The following is a 26,229-nucleotide window of genomic DNA, read 5'->3' as shown; positions in this document are numbered from 1 at the left end:
TAGTATATTATAAGGAAATGGGGTTTCTTCTCTTATACAAATGGTACCCACTTAGCAGTAGTGGCTTCCGTGGTCTGGCTGCATGGCAATATAAACCTTGGATCAGCATTGTCAGATACTGTGCTACTGCAATCATACAAGAGGCCCTTTCATAAAACAGGAGGATTCCAAATCTGAACTCAGTTTATTATAAATTGATCACTGGTGCTTGGTTTGAAAAGTTATTTATATCTGATTGTTCCAGTCAAATAGTCCCTGATGCTTAGCACCCAGTTTAATAAAAGTAGGTAAATTAGAAGTTAATTCTGTAACTTGGGGAAGGAGGGCAGAAGATAAATGATGGAAAATTAGGGGAGTAATTAGCAGCCGTATTTGTTACACTGTACTTTTGCTGCATTTATTTTTGAAATCCACTAGAGGGTAGAAGGAAATTAATCATTCCCCTTAAGGTAGTTTTCCAGCTGCTTTTCAAGTACAATGATTGAAGGAAAGGTGAACTAGCTTTTTAAAAAAGGTAATCCTGAACAAATATCATTTAGAAATAGGAATTGGTGAGAATTGTCCTGCTGAAAACAAAATTGCACTAAGTACACTAAAGACTAATGTCCAGCGATGGAAAATCCCCAAAAACACACATCCCGTTTGGCAGCTCAACAAATGAAAGATTACTGAACAGATGCCGCCTATGTGCTCTGAAACCTGATTTGTAGCACTCTGCCTAAGAACCACAGCAGGCCATCTTGAATTGCCTTGGAGAATTTCTACACCTAAAGAAACCATTACACAAAACCAGGCCCTTTTTCAAAAGGAGTTTGGACACTCATCATTCTGCCTATTGAGTTTGTACCCTCAGCCACACTACTTCCTAGTTCTGGATGATACACAAGGAGCTCTTTAGGCCCCGATGGGACGAAAAAATTCCACGTTTGGTCTCAAGATCTTCAGAAGAAACTTGTTGCTTGTAGCTGCTTAATGAATTATGAGAAAATGTGATTACATGTACCTGTCCTAGCCAAGACAGAAAACTGAACGGGGCGGAACTGGAAGGGGGACTACCAGGGGGTCCAGGATAGTAGACCAGACTGGAAAAAGCAAAGAACCCATCATTCCCTCTGGTGATGTATGGGTACGAATGATATGAAGGAGGTTGACTCTTTGTGGTGCTGTAGAAGGCTGGTTTGCATTCCTCAGTCAGCCACAAGGAAACAGTTCAACATTAGAGAAACTGAGTCAGAGGTATTATGTGTCACACTTGGGATACATCACAACGGCTGATGCATCTGCGGCAGTGGTGGGTTTCAAAAAAACTTACTACCGGTTCTGTAGGCGTGGCTTATTTTGTGGGCGTGGCTTGGCAGTCATGTGACTGGGTGGGCATGGACCATTTAGCCATCCACTTTGCCAATTTAGAAGTCCATTAAGCAACACACAGCAGCCCCCTTTTCTATTTTTTTTTAACAATGCAGGAAGTTTTTGCTCTAGAGTTTTTTTCACTAGTGGGGAGGGGTTGGCAATGCCTGGGGATTTCTGGGAATTTCTCCTCTGAGTTAGAGGCACTAAAATAACCAAAATGCTATAAGGTCTCCTGCTCTATTTTGGGCCTAATAGGCCTCACTGAAGAGGGAGCCAAAATGGGCGCAGAGGCCCCCCCCCCTATTTTGGGCCTGGCAGGCCTCCCTGAAGCCTGCTGGCAGCCAAAATGGGATCCTAGAAGGGGCGGGGGAAGGGAAGGTTGCAAGCCTGGTGGGATGGTGGGGGTGCGTGTGTGCGCAGCAAGCTCTGTGGGGGGAGCTGGGGAGACCTACCTGTTGGCAGGAGGAGGAGGAGGCAGCTCAGTTGGGGCACAGGGCAGGCACCACCTGGCAGCTTAGGCAGGGAAGCCACCCGGGAAGTGAGGGGTGACGGGGTGGGGTGGGGTGCGGGCACTTGCACTTCAAACGATCTGCACATGTGCACAACAGTAATTTTTTACAGTAAAAAATCTTCCATGAAGGTTGCTCTCCGCATTTGCAGAAGAGAAAACTAAGATGGCACCGCCACTGAGGATAATCCCGGTACGGCCACGTCTCTGCTGGAGTTACTATCTATTCACCAGTACCGGACCGAATAGGTAGGAAGCCGCCTCTGAATTCTGTGGGAACTATATTAACGGTAGGTGATGTGAATGGAAAGAGAAAAACAGGCTGACAGCACATAAGATGGGTAGGTAGCAAACTGAAAGCCACAAAAAAGCATTTGCATTTTTAATGCAGTGAGAGACAGGACAGTGTAGAAAGCAGTTAGCCATGAAGCCACTAAGAGTCACCTATAACCTGACAAAGGAAAACAACAACACACACTGAAACGCTTCTCCAGGACCTCCAACTTTCCCTCTCTGCTTATATACTTAACGGTGATTCAGGTTCATTTATAAATATGCCTATGGAAACACGCACCACAAAATTACTAGAGCTCTACGTTACGTGCAGATGGGGACAAAAGAGAAAGCCTTTGAAATGGTGCCCATTTCTTCTGGAACATGCGGCTGCTTTCATGCTTTAAGGAAGGATGCTTCAGTCAAGCTGATACTCTTTGCAAAATACTCCTTTCAAATATCTTGCACAGCCCTAATAAATGCTACACTAAACAGTATTTATATTAGTGTGATAAAATCAGCATGCGAATAGACAAAGAATTGCAATACAATTATACCCCTTTTGAATGTATGTACAAATATACCAAAGGAGTAGAACTTTTATCATAACTCTGCCAATTTTGACCACAGTATCTCACAGAACTGCTGCTAAACACACTACATTTTGGTAAAAACATTTCCATTCAATTATCTGGATACACACATGTACGTTGACATCTTTTTTCTGAAAGTATGAGCACGCAAGAACAATTACTCACTGGACGTGCAAGCACAGTGTATATTTCTGATCGGTTTTGTGTGAAGATTCAGAATCATTTATTTCTTTCTATACATGATATTTCAGCTGACTCAAGATAAGCAGGAGAAACCAGATAGCCTTTGAAAAGGGGAGAAATGAAGAATTTTGCAAATGCACAGCTGCAGTTGGTCTCCTGCCAACGGCTTTAAGAAGAAACGCCATACTCATGTAGCATATGCTCACAAGAACATGAAGTATTATTTTGGACTTGATTTCAGCTACCATATTGAACAACTGAGGTAAATTTTAAAAGTAAATTAATAAAGACTAATAAAGCAATTACATTCCTCGTATTATTGTTGTAACGAGAGCCTTAATTGCAGGGCAAGGCAATGGAATACCTTGCCTATTTTATCTCTTGTGAATTCAAATATAGATTGAGGACACCTGAGAAGGCCACCTAAAATGATGTACTCTACTATAATATTCAGAAATAATTTGCCTGTGGGTTTTTTTTTTAAAAAGATCCAGATAAATTGGGACAGGAATAAAGAAGGCAGCAAAATGATCAGGGGATTGAAAACTTTGTCTTATGAGAAAAGAACTGAAAATGGTTACACAGTATTGGAACAAAAGAACTAGAACAAAAGATGGATTATTGTCTTATCTAACAAGTAGGTGGACTTTGGCTGAATGCCCACAAAAGCTTTGTAAAAGCTAACAGTAATTCAGCACCATACTCTATTATGTCATCAGATGCTTGGCTCTAGAGATGTACAAAACTCACCAGCTTGGATACCACTAACTACTAAAGGATTGGAGGATTTGCTTCTGGAAACTATCAAACTTTTGAAGGAACAGCAGGTTTCCAGAGGAAAAAGACACACTTGTGAACCAGGCGATTCATTGGTGAATTTTGTACCTTCCTAGTGGGCTCCCTTCTGTCAAATGTATTTAAGTAGGTACCATATTTAAGAAGGAACTCGTTTTCCTTCTTACCTTCTGGGAGGAGGGATCAACCTTGTGGACTGTAAAAACTCCCTCTTTCTGCTATATTGCCAAGATGGATAGTATATGTGTATATAGAATAGACTAGACTAGACTAGAATAGAATTCTTTATTGGCCAAGTGTGATCAGACACATAAGGAATTTGTCTTTGGTGCATATGCTGTCAGCGTACATAAAAGACAAGATGCATTCGTTACGAATCATAAGGTACAACGCTTAAACGATAGTCATAGGGTACAAATAAGCAATCAAATCATACTAGGAAACAATCAATATAAATTGTAAGGATACAAGCAACAAAGTTACAGTCATACAGTCATAAGTGAGGGGAGATGGGTGATAGGAACCATGAGAAGATTAATAATAATAGTAATGCAGACTTAGTAAATAGTTTGACAGCGTTGAGGGAATTATTTGTTTAGCAGAGTGATGGCGTTCGGGGAAAAAACTGTTCTTACATCTAGTTCTGGTGTGCAGGGCTCTGTAGCGAGGTTTTGAGGGTAGGAGTTGAAACAATTTATGTCCAGGATGTGAGGGATCTGTAAATATTTTCACAACCCTCTTTTTGACTCGTGCAGTATACAGGTCCTCAATGGAAGGTACGTTCGTAGCCATTGTTTTTTCCTGCAGTTCTAATTCTCCTCTGAAGTCTCCGTCTGTCTTGTTGGGTTGCAGAACCAAACCAGACAGTTATAGAGGTGCAGATGACAGACTCAATAATTCCTCTGTAGAACTGTATCAGCAGCTTCTTATGTATGTATGTATGTATGTATGTATGTATGTATGTATGTGTTATGTGTTATGTGTTATGTGTTATGTGTTATGTGTTATGTGTTATGTGTTATGTGTTATGTATTATGTATTATGTATTATGTATGTATTATGTATTATGTATTATGTATGTATTATGTATGTATCAGGGGTGGGTTTCAACCGGTTCGCGGCGGTCCCCGCGATCCGGTTGGTCGCCGAACCCGGAAGTAAGTAACTTCCGGGAACGGCGAAGGCCCCCTCCTGCGCCCGCGCGCCCGCGCGCGCCCGCTCCTTACCCGGTTTTGCCGAATTCTGCGCTTCCACGCATGCGCAGGACGCATACAGCGCCTGCGCGATCCTCCAGGAGCAGCTGGAGCATCGCACAGACACTAGTACGCATGCGTGTGCCGCGCGTGTGCACGCGCGCACTGCGCGCATGCACGAGGACACCGCCAGCCTCGTTCCAACCAAACCGGTTGGAACGGGGCGAGAAACCCACCCCTGGTATGTATGTATGTATGTATGTATGTAGCATATCTATATGTGTGTTATGTATGTATACAATTTTGAGAGCAGGTAACATAATTTTATTTTAATGCGTGCCAGAGCCCACAGATGACAATAAAGGTTATCTTATTTTATGTAGTATTTATAGAGAATTCTTTAGTTTGGATTTCTGCATTGAGTAGTAGGACAATGGACAGAGTAGCATCTGGAGGGATGCTCAAAGACCATTTAAAGATGGAATTGGGGCTAGTTGGGGAAAATGCATCCAAGACCAAGCTAAAAATTCCTCAGACAGATCCCAAAGAATCCAGTAGGTATAACCGCTTAGTCTTACCAGGAGGGAGCATCAGTACGATCCTCCCTACACAGACCTGACAAAAGTAACAACAGTATTGTGCTGTCATGATACAAGGCCACACCTTTTAGACTGTATCATCACACTACCGTCATTTTGATGAAAGCAGCAGGAAGCCACAGATGCCCACAGAGTCAGATTTCCTGGACAGAATGGGACTTTTTACTCAAAGATTCTGACTACAATATTTAAGTCTTTCCTCCACAATTAAGCATTTCAGGTCACATTGAGTTTTTTCCCCCAGTATGTGACATTTCAAAAATTGTGATATAATTAAGTTTTCATATACCTATTAAAAGAATAGCTTGTCTGAATTTGTAAAATTGTTTCAGTCATCTTTCAGTCTTGAAAAGGTTCTCCCTAGAGACCTAATTCTTAAACCTTTAGAGCAATTTTAAAACTCTAAAACAGAATAACGCAGTCAATTAAAAATGGACTATAGACTAAAACGGCTATCCTCTTAAAATGCATTTAAATACAAACCATCCCCACATTTCCTTAAGTCTGTTAATGAAAAGCAAAGAATATCAAACACTTAAGTACTGTATATCTGCAGTGAAATTTGCTTGGATACTTTTGAAAGAACTCTGGAAAGCAGCAAAACTGGAGAATATTGTGTTATTTTATTAATAGGGACAAAAATGGATGACTATCTGATTCCAGCAAATCTTTTCTAGAACATGAACTCTGGAAATATGTTTATCAAATATTTACTTTAGCTTTAAAAAGTCCCACAGATAGTACTCATGTTAGAGTACTGGAAGTTAGGAAACATAAATAAAAACAGAGTTCCAAAACATTTCAAAGAGTTTGGAAACAAAAATAAAACCTACTTTTCAAACAAATGCTTTATAATGGAAAGACTACCCACATTTTTAACAGATATTAGAAAGCCTTATTGGTAATCCTCATTTACCAAATGCCTTGTTTAGCAAACAACGTTCAACAGTATAAAAGAAAACCCAGCCTTGCAACTATTCTCACATTTATAATCAACATAGCATCCAGCACATCAGGGGTGGGTGGCTGCCGGGATTAGAGCCCGTTCGGTGCACACGCAATTTTGCACACACGCGCTTGTTTCGCTGGCCCACCAGACATGCGCTCCACGCTGGTGCACAGTTGCCCATAAATAGGTCTGTGCGTGTGCAGAACATTAAATAATGGGGGGAAAACATGCCACACTGACTGGGGAACTGGTTCGGAGGTATGGCAGGCCTGGATCGCTGCTGATTCTGATGACCCAGGCCAACAAACCACTACCGGTTTGGCCAAACTGGGCCAAACCGGTAGGAACCCACATGGCTCACTTAAAGGACAGCAGTTCAACTGAATAGGAAGTGATACCTTAAACCCATCAGTCACGTCTTTTTCCGATTGCAGTGTGTAGCAATCAAATTGCAGGTCCCAATTGTAGTCCCTAAGCATGGACTACCTGTAGTGGCAAACAAACACGTCAGGTAACGGCTGTTTGCTGGAAAGATGTGCAGTACAACTGACCAAGAGGAAGGGCTGGATGAGAACGTGGGAGGCAAATGAAAAACATCTGTTATTTACACAGACTCTGAGCTGATTATCCTCTCCGAGTCTGGAAAGAGGAGCATCCATAGAAGAAGAAACTGACTTTTAGAGAAACAGGATCATCATTTCTAAATGTGAATAAGAAAAAAAAATTGCAAAGTGCAAAAGGATTCATGCATATTTTTGCACATCATGTAATGTAGAGCTACCCTATCAAGTCAGCAAAAATATAAATGCCTTTAAATGGCTGCAATTCTGTTTACAAATGGAATGTAAGGACCCACAAACACCAGCCGCAAAACCAATCCAGGCTGCTGCCTGTTTTGCAAGGTGAGAATAGGTGGGTGAGCAACAGAGTGCTCTCTGTTGGGGTGAGAGAGGCAAAGCGGGTGGTTGGCTGATGGCGTTTTGGGCAATGGCAACCTATCTGTGGCCCTGCACTGTCCCACAGTCGCCTCGGTTGTTGCCCTACAGACCTGCCAACTACACCCATAGAGGCTGAAGAAGTAGAGGATGTGGCCATTTACAAAGAGGTTATTGCCAACTCTGGTCTAATTCTTTGCTACTTGTAATGCCTGTCTGGAGTATCAGAATATGTCTGTTGTAACTCTGCACAATAGTTATTTCATTGTATTTATAACATGAGGCTGGAAATCAATTTTAAAAAAATCCCAAAGTGGAAACCTTTCTTTCTACGGCTACCCTGAACTTTGATTGCACTTGCCATTGTCATCCTCCCTACTGCATAACTACATCTTTCAACTCAGCACAAATGATGATGATGATGATGATGATGCAACCTCCAATAGGCTGCACCCATCCATGTATTTTTCATTGACTGTGAGACTCATTCGGTTCAGAAGCCATAATCGAAGAAGAGCTATGAACTGCAAAGCATTCCTTTTTTATGTGGAAGAGGAACCATGACCCCACGATTATTTCCCAATCCATGTGTTGGAGCGGTACTTCTCTAACTCTGCCACATCTGGCTGACCTTACTGCCACGGCAGCTGCTCCTACTTCTACAAGCTTGGAGCAGAGGGCCTTGGAGTGATGTCACCTCTCTCCTTCACACCACATAACAAATGAACACTAGCACCAAACAACATAGAAACTGGACCAGAAATAGACATAATTCTTGGCAGCTGATGGCTAATTTGCTATAACTAGCATGTTCCTTTAACCAAAGTTTATTTTCCCAACCCAAGGATCCAGGAATAGAATTGCTTTCTCCCATGGGATTGGGGGGTTCAAGCTGCATGAGCTGGAAAGAAGGAGAAGCCAGGCCACCTGAAAAGTCTTCTTAAAGAGACAGATATTCTGATGTTTAAAGAGGCGTAAATAGACAGATGCAAGAAAGGTCTTGGTAGGTCTGCTGAAATAAAGAATACACACTGCCTAATATCCCCCATGGGTGTCTTTTTTCAAGGACATCATCATCAAGCGTTCCCAACCTATCTTTGATATATCCCTTTCTTAGTTTAAATGACATCTGTGCAATCTTTGTTATCTCCTGATAATGCCTGTTCCCATAATAAGCTTTGAGCCACTTTGCTTTCTGTACTTTCATCTCGGCTAATAATTCTTATTATCTTTCATCAGAAGGCAAATGCCACACAGTGCCGGAACATGCAGTTTGACTTTTAAAGAAATCTGCCGTTCTTTCCAGCAGAGACGTCCTTTTGGAAGGAGATGAAGACAAACAGGAAGATTTGAGAGGGTAACAGCTGAACAAGTGCAAGATGACATTAACCTTCTATGGATACAAATATGGATTAGATTCATTTCTCTCCCTCATTCATCTGGACGTGCTTTTCTTAAGAATGTGAGAAACTCTTGGCCTGGGCCTTTGAAATATATATATAATTTCCTGCTTTCATTCTCTCACACACATTTAAACATTTTAGTATTGCAGAACAACAATGCGTTTGCGTTAGTTTAACAAGCAAAAGTTGCTTGTTATCCTGATACCCTATGCCAATTCTTAATTTTTAAATCACAAGAGCTGGAAGGAATTGAAAAGAAACTTCTACAGTGACAACCCTTCAGGTATTTGATGACAACTATCATGTCCCCGCTCAACTGTCTTGTCTGCAGCTTAAACATCCCTAGGTCTTTTCACTGTTCCTTATTCCCGTGACTGGGTTGTGTGTGCACCGTAAGGTTGTGTGTCGCTATTGTTGTTTATGGAAAAACTTTTCTCCCACATGAAATAAAATGTAAAGGCTTTATGCCTTTATTGAACTAAATGCCAGAGGCACTAGGAGCTCAACTGCCTGACTGGAATGAATTAAGAACAAATTGAAAATGTTTATGTCTCTGTTTCAGGGATGTCTGCAGGGTGTGTTCTGAAAATAGGCCAAGCTTCAGTTGCACATCACGGCTGCCATCTTGATTTTAAAAACAAAACAAAACACCGTAGTCTGCAGATAGCCTTGGCCCACACAATACTTTAAGTTATAATTTGCTTTGGGCTTAGCCATGTTTCATTTTATATATACTAAATCATGATCTCTTTAAAATAGTTAAAGCACAAATGAATGTAATGTGTGAACTCGGGTTAATGGCTTTGTTCAATTGTGCTGAAGCAAAATTTTAAAAAAAGCAATGTATGAGCTCAGTGGGGCTTACTTTTGTGAATAACATTGTGCTGTAACTGTTTAATAAATGGTATTTACATTTGTGCTGAGACTTTGCTGCTAAATTCAACTATTTGTCAATGAATCATCTTAGTATAGCTTACCACTATCTATAAAGCCCACTGTGGATATAGAATTGCAGCCTTGAAATGAACTGTAGCTTACTCCACCCTCTTAAATTATTTTCCTTATCAATGTGGTGATTTATAAGAAAGTGAATCACAGTTAGGAGGAGAAAGGAAAAGCAGCATGTTAATTCACTGAATCAGTTTTCATCACAAATATGACATTCTAATTATAATCCTATAATTCACGTTTCAATTTGCAGAAGATTCAAAATATGTTCCTCGGAAAAGCCACAGGCATAGCAAGCAGCTGACCTTAAATGAACTCTCCTTATCCTCTTGAAAGGGTATGCTGTAAAATGAATAAAAATGAAAGAATCTGCAATTATCTAACTGATTTGTCATTACCTTCCACATTATCGGAAAAAATAAAAACGACACTATTTTAGCTAAAAGATTGTACTCTAAAGCCTAAAAGCCTTTTGATCTTATTAGATGTGTATGGGTGTAATTTGAACAGGCTACTACTGTGTACTAGAATGCCACTTTAGTGTAGGGATTAAAGCACCAGGCTAGAAACCATGAGACTCTGAATTCTAATCCTACCTTAGCTATGAAGCCACCTAATGGAATAGTCACGCTCTCTCAGTCCTGGAATGGAGGCAATGGCAAACCACTTCCAAAATCTTGCCAAGAAATCTGCAGGGATCTGTCCAGGCAGTTGTCAAGAGTCAGCCCTGACTTAAAGGCAGACACACACAACAGAAACTTTTATCTGAAAATTACTAGAGGTAATTTCCAGTTTAGCTGCACTCAGCACACTGGCAGTCAATCGACTCTCTATCCAAATCAGAACAAAAACACACGTAATTCAGCTCGGCTAGCAAAAGATACTTTATGTTCATTAACACCAGCAAGCATCAAAACAACCAATTCAGCAAAAACAGGATAAAATACAGGCAGAAACAGGTAGAGAGAGACACAAACAATAGGCAGGAATTAACATGATCTACTTACCTCTAGAACTATATCACAAGGCAGAGGAGAACCCAACCTCCCTGGAAACAATAGTCTATGGGTTCATTTATTTATTTTATATTGCTGCCTCACTTTTATGTAATTCTAGGTGCCTCACAATAAACTTTTTTTTTTTAGTATGGAGCACCCCAGATGTAATCCTTTTATGAAAGAGTATAGGAGGAGAGTATAGATGCAACTAGAATATCAGGTTATCCCCTCTCATATTCTGCACCATGAAAGAAATAATTTGTAGGCCAAGATAATATATTCATTGGCTATTCCTCAGTGGACGAATATTGGAACTACAACTTTCAAAATTCCTAACAAGTCTCAATACATGTGGAGTGAGTGGAGAAGATTTCTGCTGGAGGCCCTTTTCATCCTGCCTTAGAATTGAATTAATTAAAGCATACAACATGGATCGTTTAATTATATTTTCTTGACTGGGTTCACAAAAAGAGCTGTGTCACTAACTAAACAAAGTGGATATGCTAAGGCTAACCAAACGTAACCAAACTAATGGCTTAATTTGATATAGAATTCAGCCATTCAATGGGTTTACAGCGTACACTAAATAAGAAACCATGGTTTTAAAGCCAGCACACAGCTTCACATAATGGAACAAATCAAAACTAAACCAATCTCATTATAAATATAGAATAACTACGCCACATGCTTAAAACAGACTGAAAACCTCAACTGTAGTGAATATGAGACTTAGTTTGATGTTTTAGAGATGTATCTATTGAATATTTTCTGCTTCCAGCATACAGGGGGAAGAAAAAAACACATTAAATAGGCAGGATTCCCATAAGAGAGATGTGTTTTGCTGTCATTTTGCCCAAGTAATCCAAGGATTCTCTTCCTTTCATCAACAGAGTATTTGTTATTATTGCAGCTCTGAGTCTGATATATTCAAGGAGATGTATTTGTTTTTGTTAGCCTTATTCTATTTATCCTTGATTCTTTAGCGTAATATGCTGCCTGGGGACTTCTGGGAGTTGAAATCCACGCATCTTAAAATTACCAAGGTTGAAAAATAATTCAAATCAAGAAAAAATAACATTGAGAAATCCCGAGAAAAGATAGGATTAAAGGCCAATCAGGGAAAATAAAAACTGCAAAAGTTGTTTTTATTATGTTGATACAATAGAAATAGTCTTTTTTTATTCTATTCACCTCAAGACTTACTTGAGTTAATGGCTGAGAAAAATAGCTTTAAAAAATCAGGGTACAGTCCTTTGAGGAAGTCTGGACATAGACATTTTGGCTGGCCTCTGTGTCCAACATAGACACATAAGCTCTTTGAGGGATGACATTTTTATCTCACACCTGAAGTTTCCGACTCTGCTGGACTCTGAAAGAAAGCCGTGTATGGAAAACTATGGCAGACATCCAAAACCAACTCAGATGAAATTTGTTGCTAGATAAGGAAGTAGTGCAATTATCTTTCTGACCAAGCAGCTTTTCATTCATAGGTGAAAAAGATTCACCATGAGCCTTTGTCCAAACAGTGGGAGTTCACGTGTAATGGAAAGATCTTGCCGTTGACTGAATAAATAAATGAGAGATGGTTCTGGTGAAAAAGGGCGAGGGAGGCTTTGGCTATCTGCAAACAGAAGCAGTCAGTCTGCTTCCTTCTGCATCATTTCAACTATCACTCACAAAATCTTAGCAAGTTTATTTTAAATAAAGGTTAAAACTCATCTTTTGTTGCCCAAGATCATTACACAGCACTTTTCTGCCACAACACTCTAAGATAAATGGTATATTTTTATAGAACTAAAGCAAAGCTTCATTTATTTTATTATACGCTACACACACATACACAGGCACGCAAGTGTCCAGTCTTAATTCAGTTTATTATTTCAGCCCGGCCGCTGGAATGTGAGCTCTGAAAGTAGATGTTTCTGGTTATAATCTGACTGTGCAGCAATAATTGCAGTAGTCCTTGTCTTACTACTGCAACGGAGCCTGCCCATTAGAGTAATAAATTGTGATGGTCATAATGTGGGTCACCATATGACCAAACTGATTTTGCGACCTTTTTTTTAACAGTAGTGTTAAAAAAATGCTGCAGTTGTTAAGAGAACCAGTTGTTCACTATGGGCCTGTTTTGCTGAAAATCAAAATAGTTATAAAATGTCATTACAATAACTGTAGGATGCTCTAAATGGCCGCAAATGAGCCCAAATTTGCTGAGTGCCCAAAATGTGGTCACATGACCATAAGGGGAGGACAGCATAAGAACTTCGGAACCAGATTGGAAGCGCCCTCGGGAAGGTCTGTCATAACTTTGAATAAGTGGTCGTAAATCGAGAAATATAGGCTTCAACTCTCGGCTCAATATACACTCACAACATTAGGAGGAATAACAGTTGTGATCCTGGACACCTAAATGTTCTCTTTCACACCAACACACTTTTGGTTCTCTTAATAAAGTGAGCTTTCGAAATAGTATTATTGTGCCATTGAATACTCTTTAAGCAATAGGTTTGGTGCGATAGATAAAGAAAGAAGAGCTGAGAATTATACACAGCCGGAACGAACCTCTTGCCCAACTTAATGCTAAATTGGGGGAAAGAGCTAAAAATGGATCCTAAACACTTTATCAAATCGTGACAAGGCTGCACATCCTGATTGGAAGCCAAATGTTAGCTTCCTCTGACAGAAGGAGCTTCCATCGTGGGAGGAAGGCTTCCTCTCTTGGAAGACAACTTTTTCCGACAGCGGAAAAAAAGAGACTTTGGATTCTCCTGCCTGCTTTCACTTCCTGCCATGTGCTCCTTCGCTGTGGTGTTATATTTTGAAAGGCAAGAGAACAGTGTTCGGCCACCATTGCCACATCCCTGACAGGAACCTACAGTGTGGCTGCCAGAGAGTCTGCCAATCCATGTAGAAGTGCATTTGTGTAGCAGTTTCAATTTTCAGATGGTTCTCTTGCCCTGCCATTCATGGATGTGAAATGCACATCAAGGGCAGATACAAAACAGAGAGAGGTGTAGTTTACACATTGCTCTAAGCCATCACTTGCTTTGTTATGGAACTGGTTCAATACATTGATTCATTTTTTTTCTTAGCTCAGTTCAAATAACTATCCACTCAGCACACGACTCAACATCAACCCACAAATATACATTTACTACAATAAGCTATAAACCATGATTTACAAGCCATAAGGACTGGCATCGTACAACATGCTAAACCAGTGGCTGACCATTACACCAGGTCCATGACTGAGTTTGCCTGTTAAAGCATGATTGATTTAATCCTAAAACCTAAATGCACACAATGTAATGTGTAGTCATAAACAACCATAGTTTGCACATTACTAATTTTCTCAAGAAGCTAAACCCAAATCAAACAAACTTCATTGTGGCTTGGGAAGATGCACCGGACCAGCCATAACATGTTGTGAGTCCTTGCTAGAATTCAATACTCGTATGAGTCAATGGAAGCTGCAGACCATAATCCATCCACACCCCAGACCTCCCCTCATTGATGGGGCAAGTCTGAAGAGCAGCTGTAACCACATTTCCCTTTGGAGGAATCATTGCATTATGATTAAGCCACTTATTTAAAAAGAAAAACACTGCGAATATGGAATAACCAGTGCCTTTAAAAGAAATAATAAGATCTCAGATTATGGAGTGCTTTAGATCCTTATTGAGGGTTCCAATTATACTGGTCCACCCCAATAATCAAACAGCTTTGATTTTCCTTAACTATCTCTAAAGTAACAGGAGCTGGCTCAAGAATGTGCATTATTAAAAAGACATGACATTTCTGGTATAAATTAACTGCAGTTGGAAAAAAATGTGATTCAACACAGAGATAAGAATCTGTTGTTATGCAAGAAGTAATGCCAGAAGTTACTCAGTTATTCAGCACTAGTTGATTTTATACAGTATATCACTTTTCCTGATAAAAAATAAGATGTTTTTCCTGATCAAAAATGTTTTGTGGAATAGAAAAATATTAAAAAGGGGGAAAACACTGACTTCATGAAAAATGAAATATAGCTATATAAAAAATTCTGAGTTCATCAAAAAATATTCAGTATGCAAGAAAATTAACTATAGTTAAGGATCAGCATTCACTTCTTCATTTTGGGAACTTGACGAGAGTACCATGTGCTTTGCATCAAAGGATGCCTTCAATTCTCAGCATTCTCCAAGCTGAACTATGAAAAACTTCTGTTTTAGATCCTTGAGAATTGATCCCAATCAACCTAGATGATATCAAGCTAATTTGATCAATTTATTAAATATCTCCCCCAGGTTTCCCAGATGGTCTTACTGCTGCCAGAACTCAGCAATATAGATAGTAATCACCTTACAACCATAATTGAGCCCAAAAATTCTGTTGCTAAGTGAGACAGTTGTTAAGTGAGTTTTATCCCATTTTACAACCTTTCTTGCCATGGTTAAGTGAATCACGGCAGTTATTAAGTTGGTAAAACAGTTAAGTGAATCTGGCTTCCCCATTACAGATTGCTTGTCAGTCAGCTCAGAGATGGTATTCAGCAGGTTCTAACCAGTTCTGGAGAACTGTTAACGGAAATTTGGAGTAGTTTGGAGAACCGGTAAATACCACCTCTGACTGGCCCTACAGCATCTATTTCTCTGCCTCCGGAGTCCCGGCTGATCGGGAGGAAATGGGGATTTTGCAGTAACCTTCCCCTGGAGTGGGGAGGGAATGGAGATTTTACAGTATCTTTCCCCTGCCACGCCCACCAAGCCATGCCCACCAAGCCATGCCACGCCCACAAGCCACACCCACAGAACCGATAGTAAAAATTTTTGAATCCCACCACTGATTCAGATGGTTGCAAAAAGTGATTACATGACCACAGGATACTACAACCATTGTCAATATCAGCCAATTTCCAAGGATCTGAATTTTGATCACATGACCATGAGGATGCTGCAACGATTGTAAGTGTGAAAAACGGTCAAAAGTCACCTTTTCAGTTCTGTTATAACTTTGAACTTCCCTTAAAAGAAATAAGCCATGGGCCATCTGTATTCCTATTTGCAGGTAACAGAGATAGTGTTGTTTAAAGTCTTCATACAAAGATTAATTTATGATGTTATGCTTCTTTATACACGTATGTATGTATGTATGTATGTGTGTATTGTGTCACAACCCCTGGTGTGTCCAAATATGGGAGGGAAGCATACTGCTTCCCTTTTCTGTCTATTGACTCACTCTGGGAGCCATCCAGGCAGAAAGCCATTTTTTTTAATGTTGCCTTGTTACATTTATGTTGCCTTTGTGCTGAGAAATAAAGAAAGGGAGACTAGGATATATATATATATATATATATATATATAATGACAGAGAGTGGAAGTGTGACCTTCCTCCCATACTTGGGCATACCAGGGGTTGTGACTTTAAGTATATACCTCCCACCCTGGCTGGCTGATAAAGGAGTCGGTCTCTGTAGCTCAAATGGTTAACTCCCTGCCTGGGAGGCAATGGAGCACAGGTTCGATTCCCAAAAAACTTGGGTATGGCTAGCTGATGAGAGCTAAATAGCTTGAAATAGATCTATACTAGTCTCCCTTTATTTATTTATCAGCATAAATATAACATACATACATACATACATACATACATACATACATACATATCCTTTTCAATATAAACTACACTATGCAGAAAAAAGAATTTAAAAAGGAGAGAAGCCTTGATATAAGAAAGAAGGAAATATAGCTAAATCTAGCTCACTGACCTCTCCAAACCTTTCTGTACTTGAGAACAACTTTTCCTCCCTCTATATTTCACTTCATTCATTGTCATTTGTTCTTCAAACTTCCTGCTTTTCTCTTTATCGCGATTTTATCAATTTTGTCCGTATTCAAGGTGTTCATCTTTCTTCTCAACCCGCCCACTCTTTCTTTTTTGTGTTTGTTTTGTGATTCAATCCTCATCATACTCTCCCTGTGATCAAATGAACCCAAGGGCTCATGCCATATTAATCATTCATCCATTTTTATCATTTCTCTCATTAGGCCATCTAAACCTTGCCATTTTTTTCAACCCTCTCACAGCTTTTATTATCTTCTTTTCATCATTTTCCTGGATCCTCACATTTTCCACATTCTGTTCCGTTCTTTGACATATCATTATCACTCCAAACCTCTAAAAACCTCCTTCTAGCATTCTTTCACTTCAGTTTTTTCAGAAGTCATTTTTCTCACTTTTACTCTTAATCCACCCTGCTGGAGGTTCTTCATACATCCTTCCTTTAAATTGTGTTTTCTTTACTTTATAATTATAATGGTTCCTTACTCACCTTGATTCTATTCTTTGCAACTATTTCTCTATGTATTATATACATTGTACAATATTTTTTCTTTCATTCTCATTTCTGCAATCATTTTCATATATATGTGTGTGTGTGTGTGTGTGTGTATTTGTGCTGATAAATAAATAAATCAGCACAAATACACAAAATGTAACAATGGCAACAGTAAAATATTGGGCTTTCTGTCTGGATGGTCTCTTGTGACGAGCCGATGGACAGAGAATGGAAGCAATTAGCTTCCTCCCATAATTGAGGCATACCAGGGGTTGTGACACTAAATATATACCTTCCTGGACTCAGCTGATAAGAAGGAGGACCTGTGGCTTAATAATTAAGACATTTGACTAAGATGTAATACAGCACAGGTTCGCATCCCGGTAAGGGTATGGCTAGCTGATGAGAGCTAAATAGTTTGAAATAGATCTATACTAGTCTCCCTTTATTTATTTATCAGCACAAATACAACACATATACATACATACATACATACATACATACATACATACATACATACATACATACATATATTTCATTTACAGCTTCTTTTACTTCATCATTCAAAGAATATAGAATAATAGGGTTGGCAGGGGGCTTAGAGGTCTTCTAGTCCAACTCCTGCCCATAGCTGGAAATCCTGTACCTTTTTAGACAAATGATTGTCCTGTCTCTTCTTGCAAATCTTCAGTGTAGGAGCCCCCCACAATTTCTGTTGGGAAGCCATTCCAGTGATTGATTGTTCTCGCAGTCAGGACATTTCTCCTTAGTTCTAGGTTGGAGGTCTCTTTAATAATCTTCCAGCTATTACTTTTTGTCCTGCACTCAAGGGCTTTGGAGAATAAATAGACTTCCTCTTCCCTGTGACAGCCTCTCAAGTACTGGAAGACTGCTATCATATCGCCCCTAGTCCTTTCCTTCATTAGACAGACATGCTTAATTCTCTCAATCATTCATCACATTTTTGTCATAGTTTCCTTAAGTATAACTCCATATTTCTGTACTTTCTTGCTTCATCATAGGATTCCATTTCTGCTGCTTACTTTTCCACTAAATGCTTAATGTTGTGCATGCATGTGCAGACCCATACACAATATGTCACCCACCCATGGAGAGACAGATGGGCTATTCTGGTTGAGCCAAATATGGTTCCCAGTCTAAGCAGGGGTTCTGGCCCAGAGTTCTGGCTTTTCTGTTTTTGGGTCAAGGAAGTGTGTCCTATACATACTGTATTTGCACTTAATATGGCAGTCACTGATCTCCCACTGTTTGTCCTCTGAATTCACTTTTGGTTTTTTCTTGGATTTAGAAAGATATATCATATTCCTGAAGTTTACTGCTGCTAATTTTGCACTATTTTTCTGGAGATTAATCTCACACAATCTACTTCTTAATGGACACACAGAGGACTACATTGCTTAAGAATACATCAAGCCAATTAATCATGTCCTGATTGCTTAAAATACCAACAGGCAGAACAGATGATAATAAAAATATTTTGTGATCTTTTCCATTTACTTACGACAGTACATGTTGCAATGAAAAAGATGGCATCTGAGCAACCCCCCCCCCCACATTCTTTGATCTTCACCAAGAAATTCTAGAATTGGAGAAATTAATTTCTATCAGGGGCTATAAATGCATGGCTTAAAATATATTTAGTGTGGGTACCAGATCTTCCCAGGTAGCCAGGAACAAATTTTTGAAGGCAATTCATGCACAGTTGTAAAAGAATATTTCATAGCACTAGCAGCCTTTTAAGCCAATACTTCTGAATTGTTGCCAAGAGATTATTAATTTTTGAAAATTGTGACCAAAACTGATTGGTTTCAATGGATTATCATATTTGAACCTCCCTCAACCTATGCACTTATGAACAAATGATTATGGAAAGAAAAGAGCCTTTTTTAAAAAAGAAAGGTAGTAAAAAAGAGAATTTGCTATAGATTTTAAACTCTGTGAATCTTCATTTGAGATCTCAATTTCTGCATACTTCTTACAAATCCCAAACACCAGACGATTGAGTTTTAATTAAGCTGTCAGAAAATATAAGAAAGAACTTGAGCTGACACATACCTTGCGTTTTGATGTGAAGGTAAAGTGGCACCAATATAAACTCCATTTAAAATTACTTTGATATACAGTCAAACAGTAACATATCTGCTTTTAAATCTTATCTACTCCTCTCTCCAGTGTTTTAAATAGATTGTTTCTTTGTGTTTCTTTCTCTTTCCTTTCCCTTTCTTAACTTTTTATAGATAAAACAGAATTCAATCACAGTAATAATGTATTATTTGGAAGTGTTGTCAGACCAAGAAGGGGGCCAGACCATCCTGGAGAAAATCCACCTATGGGATCACTAAAAGTTGCAATGTGGTGGCATAGGATTCATTTGTCTATGAAGCAGAATTTTACAGACACTTCCTCACTATGGAAAAGACTTGAGTTTCACTCATTTCCTGAGATACGGAAATATAAAATAGGATGCACAACAGTCCTTCCATTTTTAATTTTTTCTAGGAAAATTATATGAATTATATGAGCCAAGGCAATGGAGAACCAAACAGATTTCCTTTATTGAAGTATCCTAAAACTGAGATCACCAGGTTTCCAACCAATCAGACTAAGTGCTCTAAATCTAGGTTGCCTTATCCATCACAGCTGGTAACGGATTTTGTGGCATTTTGTGTATTACTAGTTGTTCCGGATTATGTCCCTTCGTGATAACTCCCTTCGTGATCATTAATAAGGTTTACTGTATATAGTTTTGCCAGAGCTCTTTCTTTTGGGTAGTAAATGTGTTATTGGGGGTCTACTTCTACATTGATCAGGCTTTTCTCCAGCACCGTTCTTTCACTATCCCTAGATGGGTTGGCAAGTTTGCAAAAAATAATATAGAAAAAGATACATAAATAATGATATATAATTAATGACAAGAAACGTGCATTCATGGGGGTGGCTGATATCCTCAGGTAGCCCCCTCATCTTTTTTTTTACCTTTGTTTCAATCCTGCTTTTAAATTTGCTTTTAACTGTATCTCGTTTTATATGGCTGTATTGGCTGTTATTCGTAAACAATTCAGGTGAGATTAGCGGTATATCCATTTGATAAATAAGTAGCTAATGAGAGATAATAGCTATATACTTAATGATTAATTAATTACATTGGCCTAGGCAGGAAATACCGCCAACTATATATCAGCAGTGATCACCCAAATCCAAAAATTGAGGCTGGTGTTGCAGTGCAGCTGTCACCCTTGATCTACATTCTTTCACTATTGTAACTACATACACTATTATATTATAAAATGATCCTTTTATAATGTCTTTTAAATGTCTTTTCCTGACATTTTTACATCTTACTAGCTGACTTCTTCTTTTTTCAGGGTCACACCAAACTAAATTATAATGCCGAAGGAACTCTGGGCTCCTTAAAGCTTTCTTGACTTGTACATAGTTCCACTTCCAACAGCTAGCGCAGGAGTGCGATTTTAAACAGAAAAAAACATTTTCAACTAGGAAAGCTAAAAATCTGCCTTTTATACATACCTTTTCAACTTTGAAACACACCAAAATTCTGCAAGGTAAGTTGAGCTAGGAGGAGAGCAACAAACCCAAAGTCATTATGTGACTTTTCATAGCTGTTACCTTGAACCTGGGGGGGGGGAAAGAAAGAGAATCTTTGCATTATGACGGAATAAATCCTTAACAGCTTCAGCTGCAATTCCACATGAGTTGGAAACAAACAAATGAAAGCCAATCTTTTGATTCTTTTTTCAGCACTTGCATCCCCCAGTTCAATGTTTTTTTTTATTAATATTTGCAATCTATCTTCCAATCCTTTGATATAAATTCTATTAACTACTAGTATAGGCATTTAATCTTCAGCAAAGCGAGGTTTTGCTATTTTGGTCTAATTCTGAGTGATACTTTCTCTTCTTTCTTTCTTTCCAAAGGGTCATAGGGCACATATTTGTCCACTAGATCTCTTGCATCATTTTTTCCATTGCTTGATTCAAACGGAGGAATTGTATCTTTGCTGTTTTGCTCTGGATAAACTTAAGAGAGAACAAATCAGCTCTGCGGCCTCTTGCTTGTTAACACAAATGCTTAAACATAGCTTTGATGTACTTTGAAGGAAGAAAGAGAATATGTATTTCAGAGAATGTTACTGTGATTTCTTTCCAAGCAAAGAAGATTAATGACTTTTATATAAACTCCATTTACTTAGCACTTACATCATTTCCTATAGATGATATAAATCTGCAAACATTCTTTTTTTCAGTTCCTCATGCTTTAAGGAGATTTTAGCATTTATATAACACTTTTAGAAAATGGTATTTTAGCATTTATATAACATTTTAGAAAGTGATAGGGAAAAAAGACATATGGGATAGACCCACTAATTTGTTCCCTAATTTGCTCAAAGGTAACTTCCTAATCCAATTCTTCTTATTTTCTGCATTTGGCAAAAAGTTGACATAAATCTACTTTGGGATATTAAGCTCAGGGAAGACCTTCATCCACATTTTAAAAAGAGCCGCAGTTGGAATAATGCAAAATTCCCCTTTGAAGGGTGCTGCTTGGGAACAATCGCTAATACTTTGTCTCAGAAGTTCTTCAAGGCAAGTCAAAGAAGTCAAGATGGCAGCTGGAAGTTTCCAGGTGATGGAGTACCGTATTCATTATTAATCAATAGAGGCTGTAATGTCAAAGTGTAAATTCAACATATCTGGAAGCTACCAGGTAATGGAAAACCATATGGGGGAATAATTCATAAAGCAGTATTTTTAAGATGTGGGAACTCCAGCTCCCAGTATGCCTGGCTGTTGTCATACGCAGTGGTGTCAAACAGAGGTGGGTTGCTGCCGGTTTGGCCCAGATTGGCTGAACCGGTAGTAGCAGCAGCGGGAGGATCCACCCACCCACCCGGAAACTTCTGCGCATGCGCAGAAGTGTTGCGCACATGCGGAAGCGTGCCCAAAGAGTTAGTAAAAAAATTAGGAAGCCACCTCTGGTGTCAAACTGGCAGTCCATGGGCCGGGCGCATCACATGCAGGCCACGCCTATCCTGGCTACGCAAAGGCAAAAAATGTGGCGATATGTCAGATGAAATCCATGTCCTTCCTGGCAGGTTTTTTTTAAATTTTACATCTGATTGAAGATCTGGGCTTTTTTTTTTACATTTTTTTTTTTTACTCTCAAGACCAATTGTACGAATGTACATTCAGCCTGGCCCTTAGGAAACCCCCCCCCCCCCGGATACATTAGGTTAGGCTGTCAAATAAACCAGCAAGCAGAGAATTCAGAAAAAGACAAATCACTTTCCTATTGTGGCCAAGAAAATATCCACTCCAGGAAATTACCAGGAGTGAAGCTTAACTCTTTTTGTGTATTTATTATTAGATTTTTTTTTTATCCCACCTTTGTTTTCTTTTCATTTTTTCTCCTTTCTTGCACTTTTAACTTTTTCTTTGATTTTGTTCTTTTCTTTTTCTCATTTATTAGTTTTTATTCATTTTTATCTTTAAAAAAAACCCTTAATAATATTGTGTGTGTGTGTGTGTGTGAGAGAGAGAGAGAGAGCAATTAGAAGAAACAGAAACATGGAGTGAGTGGTTTCTTTAAATCTGATTTCCAAAAGCTACTTCAGACTCTTCTTGTTAGACGGGGTGAAGGAAAGGCCTCCTCAGGCTGAGGCAGCAACGGCTCTTTCTTCACTCTGAAGCAGCAGCCGCGGATGTCCAACGCCCGCGAAGGAGGTTCAGCCTGACAGCAGCAGCCCTTTTATAGGGAGCAGTCAGAGACCCTTCGACCAATCAGGATGAATCTCTGTTCCCGCCTTTGGCGTAAACCACTGTAACTGATTCCGGTATCTAAGACTTCCTCCCCTTCCTCTCCATTATCCTCTTTTCCTTGTTTTTGCAGGCCTCCTGCTGCTTGCTCCTCCCTGCCTCAGTTCTCTCTGAAGGCTCATTCCCTTCCTCTCCCCCGACTCACTCTTGTCCCACCCTGTGCTTCTAGGTGCTTCTAAAAGAGGAATTGACTGTGAAATAATAACCCTGCTTCCTTTTCAATGAATACTACTGCAAAACCCATCGTTCATTTGATAACGCTTCCGAATTTTATCATGTGCCCGTCCAGATTTTTCTTGATGTAAGGAATTGAAAACTTAAAAAGGTAATTTTTTAAATAGGAACAATAAAAACTGTTATGACACACACCAATTGCAGGAGTAGTCTGTAGGAAGCTTGCTTCCCGTTGTGGGAAGTTATCACCCAGCCCTCTCCCAGAAAAATGAAATATCCTAGGAAATATTGAAAAGGCAGAATATTTCTCTGGATGTGAAAAGAAGCATGTTTCAAAAGACAGAATAGTTGCCTGTAGCTTTCCTGCCCATCCCCACTTTGTCAATAGGCCATTGAGAAGGCCAGGCTAGCCCACTTTACATAATAAAGACTTCTCCTCACTGCAGCTGTAGGGGGAAGGGATATTACTCAACTGACCACAAGGCATCTGAGAATGCATCACAGCCTAGAGAGTAGCCCCTGCATGGCCCCATGGGAGTCTGACAACCAGTCAGAATACACTTCTTACACAGGAACAGGAAACAGAGGGGTGGGACTAAACAGGGTATAAAAAGCCTAGCAAGCCCCTCCCTCAGCCCTTCTCTTCTTCTCCACCAACATTGAAACATGTGATCCACCTTTTCTGTTCAGGGCTCAAGCCATGTGCCCCTGTCCAACAATAAACCATCTTCCCAAGCAGCCTCCATGTCTCCAGTGTCTTTTTCCCCACTTGGAGCTGAACCCAGAAGGAGATTTCTTCCAACACTGTTATCCAGGAAACTGCTTATAAGTGCTTTGTGCTTAGAGGTCAAACCTTTGCTAGAGATCCCACACATCCACTCTACAGTCTGTTTCTCTTGCCCCCCTCTGGGAGGAGGTTTCAAAGTATTTCTAGCAGGACTACCTGATTCTGTAACAGGTTTGTTCCCTGTGCCATCCAGCCGTCTGGTAAATTCACAAGCTTCTTTTTTCTCGTCATGTACATGTGTCCAAACTAGACTGTATTGTTTCCTCTGTGTGAATATATGCATAAATTTGTATTAATTAATTAATTTGTTCTGTCATGGTTATGTAGTGTATATTGGAGGTGGTAACTTTTTGAGAGCTGTGTGCAACTAAATTTCATTTTAATATATGCTGATTATTGTACATTCAAAGTGACAATAAAGTTATTCTAGTCAGCAAATTTCTACAATTGCTTCCTACTCTTTTCTCTTCTTTAGCTTCCTGGTGCTATCAGACACTTGCTTTTTTCCTCTGCCACCATAGTCTAACACGGCTTGCCTCCGACAATATCTTCACTCTCTCTTTGTTTACTTGTAATCATCCTTTTGATTGACTACCTGCTGGTATCTTTTCCCATCCAATTTCCCAGCCAAGCCAACAATTTCTCCAGTTCTTTCAAGTTAGATCAGGAATAGCTTTGCTTCCTAATGAAATAAATGAAGGATCCAAACTGTCTTACCGGATCAGGCCATCACTATCACAAACACTGCTGACAAAATATTAGAGAACATTAAAAGAAAAGAAATCAATAGAAAGAAAGACTTTATGAAGGAAGGCAGATTAGACATATGGGGTGCCAATAGTTTCTTTCTTATTTTGCATTTTCAAAGCCTGCAAAACAATGATGGGATGATATGAAGAATAACAATTATTCTGAAATGTTTAATTATATGAAAGCACACAAGTGAACTAGCAGATACAGAAGCTTACAACTGCAAAATATGGTGGCTCAAACAAATTAAGGCTGAAATCAGGGTTGGGTCCTGGCAGGCACTATTGCTGGTTTGCTCATGGGCGCCCTGCGCGTACATGCACAGTGCAATAAAAATTGTTCTGTGCATGCGCAGAAGCCAGTTCAGGGGCGTGGCAGGCCTGGGTCACTGCCAGTTCCAGCGACTCAGGCCGCCAAATCACTATTGGTTTGGCTGAACTGGTCCAAACTGGTAGGAACCACCACTGGCTGAAATGCATTTAGGCATTTCATCTTGGGAAATTTTAGATTTACCTGGGAAATTAGACTTCGTAACCGGCAAATTAATGGTAATGGCTATGGCAGATATGCACTTAAGTTTAGAGCACATTTCTGGGCTTCACTATGATAGATAGATAAATATATGGATATGTGGAAGGACGGACACACACACACGTATATGTACATGTATATGTATATGTATTCAGCAAGTATTGCTTGGATCTTTTTTTCGATAGAAAAGGAGCTTTTACCCTTATAGTTTGTAACATTTTTGGTAACCAAGCTCGTCTCCCGCTTTTTCTACAGCAGGGTTTTTGAAACTTAGCAACTTTAAAATGGGTAGATTTCAACATCCACAGTTCCCTAGTCAGAATGCTGTCTGGGGAATTCTGGGAATTGAAGTTCATCCACATTAAAATTGGCAAGTTTTAAAAACAGTCTCCCAATCTGGTCTATAGTCTCCAGATCGGGGCTGGGGGTGGGGGCGGGTTGAAAGAAAGTTTGATATCCTTGAAGCTAGTCAAGCAAAGTTTATCCTTGCCATCCCAAGATTCTATTATTCATTTATTAGATGTTTATTGCTTATACAGAACACTTAGAAACAGGCTTGGTCTCCCTGGTTGTAGAACTATTACCCTTTGTAAATTTTGGAGAAACTAAGTTAACCCCACCAGTTCTTACAGACTATTTTAGGTCAAATTGATTTTCAAAAGTAATTGGTAATCTTGACTTTCTAGGGTCCTTATTGGAAAACCTCTGTCCATTAGACCTTGAAAACATCCAAGTATCCTCAAAAAGCTTACATGGGACACTGATCTTTTAGGTCTGGATGCTACCCTTGCAGCTTTGGGTCTCTGAAATGGGTACATGCCAACCTCTTATCTCTCCTCTATCACAATGCTGAAATGTTGCTGGGCCTTCACTTTGGCCAGCCGGGTGCATCGACTTTTGTGGTTCTCTTGGGGCAAAAGACTTCCCTGCATCAAGAGATCTCAAGTCGTCATGTCTTTTACTGCTGTCCTTTCAGAGTCCATTTGATATCTTTATTTTCCTGTACCTGGGATACCTTCTCATCACTAGTCATTACGCCCCACAAAAATATCAAAGCAGTAATCAGAGTGATGCATATCCTGT

The sequence above is a fragment of the Thamnophis elegans genome, chromosome 15 (genome assembly GCF_009769535.1).
Source record: "Thamnophis elegans isolate rThaEle1 chromosome 15, rThaEle1.pri, whole genome shotgun sequence".
Lineage (NCBI taxonomy): Eukaryota > Metazoa > Chordata > Lepidosauria > Squamata > Colubridae > Thamnophis > Thamnophis elegans.
The sequence above is the reverse complement of the archived record's forward strand: the minus strand, read 5'-3'. Positions refer to the sequence as shown.